Source organism: Cherax quadricarinatus, chromosome 19 (assembly GCF_038502225.1).
Source record: "Cherax quadricarinatus isolate ZL_2023a chromosome 19, ASM3850222v1, whole genome shotgun sequence".
NCBI lineage: Eukaryota > Metazoa > Arthropoda > Malacostraca > Decapoda > Parastacidae > Cherax > Cherax quadricarinatus.
In genome coordinates, this window is record NC_091310.1 from 37,290,662 (window position 1) to 37,293,999 (window position 3,338).

The window sequence follows — 3,338 nt, forward strand, 5'->3', positions numbered from 1 at the left end:
ATGCATTTCCTATCTATTATTATAAATTCCTAGCACTGTATTTGACATTATACTAACAAAATATATTTGTGTTTGTATATATATATATATATATATATATATATATATATATATATATATATATATATATATATATATATATATATATATATATATATATATATATATATATATATATATATATATATATATATATATATATATATATATATATACACATAGGGAGGTACCACCTCTGTAACTGGACTGGGCACCCTCATCCTCAGAGAAGACAATAAAAGTACCTCATGGAGAGAGAGATAAAGAGAGACAAAGAACTGTGTAAGTCAATGAAATCGCTGGAATGTCACAGGAAGTCAGGTGGTCGGGGGATGAGCTTTGATGAGGTAATGTTCCAACTCATGATAAACGTTCGGATTTGGAAGTTTCCTCTATTTAATCAGCCACTTCATTGCCAGTCGTAAGTCAGCATGTTTTTTTCAATTTGCTGATGCGTGGTTAAAAATGCGTTTTTATAGATTTTTGTAATCTAAGTAACCTGAACCTGAACGTAAAAATTATTTAAACGAAATGTCAAATATCGATATAGTAAAAGGAGATTTTATTGAATGTACAGTAGTTAGTCAGGTATTTCTGGGTGGAATTAGTCTTTTCACGTTTAGTACTGGAATATATCTTCTTCTTAAGAAAATTTCAATATCACATTCAGTGTCTCTTGTGGTCTAAACTGATGCTATAGTGACGATTATGATCGATTCTATTGTTTTATCTTGATAATGCTAATCTAACCTGTGTTAGTGTCATTCAGCCAGGATTGGTGTTATGTGAGGCACACACAAGAACATGGAAGTTACACAGATAATAGGATCAGATGTCAAGTCAAATCAATGAACTCTAGGTTGATATAACGTGTGACTGACAGTAAGTTCTGACTCAGTCTCCCTGTATTACTGTTGTGAGTATTTATGTACAAAATTATGGAAAATCCCCAGACATTATGAAATTTCTAGTAGCCTGTGAGATGTACAAATATGACAATTAACTCATTTATCCAGCTAAAACACAAACGTAACACGTGTTTTACAGGCACAATTAGCTTAGTTTCTTTTCGGGAGGTTTATGGGTTTTACTGTCATGCCCTGCTTACGGGATAAAGCAATACGTTTCTTGGATCACACAGCGACCAAAACACATTTAGTTTAATACTGAATCTGACGGGATTTTATTTAAAAAATAGTTGTTTTTATGTTTTATTTCTTCAGTCTAAGGTAAATAATAACCGGTTAAATTTTTTAACAGCTAAATGTATTACTCTGGTAAAGATTATTGACAACAGCTAGCTGGTTTTCACGACCCAGAGTACTTTTATAGCTACGTACAGTACTGTGTCGTGCTACGTCCACGGCTTACCAACAGTACTGTGTCGTGCTACGTCCACGGCTTACCAACAGTACTGTGTCGTGCTACGTCCACGGCTTACCAACAGTACTGTGTCGTGCTACGTCCACGGCTTACCAACAGTACTGTGTCGTGCTACGTCCACGGCTTACCAACAGTACTGTGTCGTGCTACGTCCACGGCTTACCAACAGTACAGTGTCGTGCTACGTCCACGGCTCACCAACAGTACTGTGTCGTGCTACGTCCACGGCTTACCAACAGTACTGTGTCGTGCTACGTCCACGGCTCACCAACAGTACTGTGTCGTGCTACGTCCACGGCTTACCAACAGTACTGTGTCGTGCTACGTCCACGGCTTACCAACAGTACTGTGTCGTGCTACGTCCACGGCTTACCAACAGTACTGTGTCGTGCTACGTCCACGGCTTACCAACAGTACTGTGTCGTGCTACGTCCACGGCTTACCAACAGTACTGTGTCGTGCTACGTCCACGGCTTACCAACAGTACTGTGTCGTGCTACGTCCACGGCTTACCAACAGTACTGTGTCGTGCTACGTCCACGGCTTACCAACAGTACTGTGTCGTGCTACGTCCACGGCTTACCAACAGTACTGTGTCGTGCTACGTCCACGGCTTACCAACAGTACTGTGTCGTGCTACGTCCACGGCTTACCAACAGTACTGTGTCGTGCTACGTCCACGGCTTACCAACAGTACTGTGTCGTGCTACGTCCACGGCTTACCAACAGTACTGTGTCGTGCTACGTCCACGGCTTACCAACAGTACTGTGTCAGTAAAAAGAAGAAAATGAAACTAACACAGTAGAATTTTTTATTTTACCCCTATTTCTTCATTAGAATATACATACTCAACATATACATACAAAATTCACTACATTCATAAAGAACCAATATGATGTGAACCAGCTTGAGAAGGTCTGAGTTCCTAGAGTATTCCACAACCTGAGACTATCAGTTAGCTCCAGCACTGGTGGTTGACCAGACCAGCTAGGGTCGTTAACTAACCACTAGGCAGCTCTGGCCCACCGCGCAATAAGCAGGCTGAGATGATTTGCAGCATCGTGGTTTTGTATTGCGTGCGTGGAACACAGGGTAACATACACCATTACAACGATCCATGGTACGCAGCAATGCGAGGTGCATCACAGTGATGCACGCGGTGCATGCAACACCGATGCCGACATCGTCAGTTGTCTTCATCCCGTAATCACACACCAACACAGTTAATACAACGATTCGTGAGTGGCAATTTCCTGTAATGAGCATTATATCAGTCTTTGGACGCCATCACGGAGACGGCTCAGTACATTTTATGCGACATCACATGTGCATCTATACTGGCCGACACTCGCATCTATACTGTGTTCTGCATCCATAGTGGCCGACACTTATCTCCAACAGTAGATAGGAAAGAGGTGGTGTCACCAGCTTTTTCCAGCAACTCAGTGTTACGACTGAGAGTAAATACCTGCTGAAGCCTAAATATGAGCCCGACCTTTGATCTTTTGATGATGATTTTGAAATGCAGTTGATGACATATATATTTATATATTTGTATGGTATGTTTAACATCCATCCCTTTGTAGTCATCCTAATTTAATAAAAGGGCAGTACAGGGAAATACTTAAGTGGCCCCAATGAGAAAGTCTAAGAATTGTCTTAGAAGTCTTATTCTTGCTTCCGAGGTTATGGGCCACAGCTACCCTGCAGGGAGTCAAGAGTCGTCGATCCCACTGCCTGTACTCTCCTTGGTGCTCCACTTGGGTCTAACGCCATTGGTGAGATCTTGGGAAAAAATCTGACTTCAAGCGGATGGAAACCAGGATGATACTAATGCCCATGATACCTCTGTCTTCACCAGGTGCCCATCTCTCCCTAAGCCATCATACATTTTTACGATGCTCTCCATCCTCTG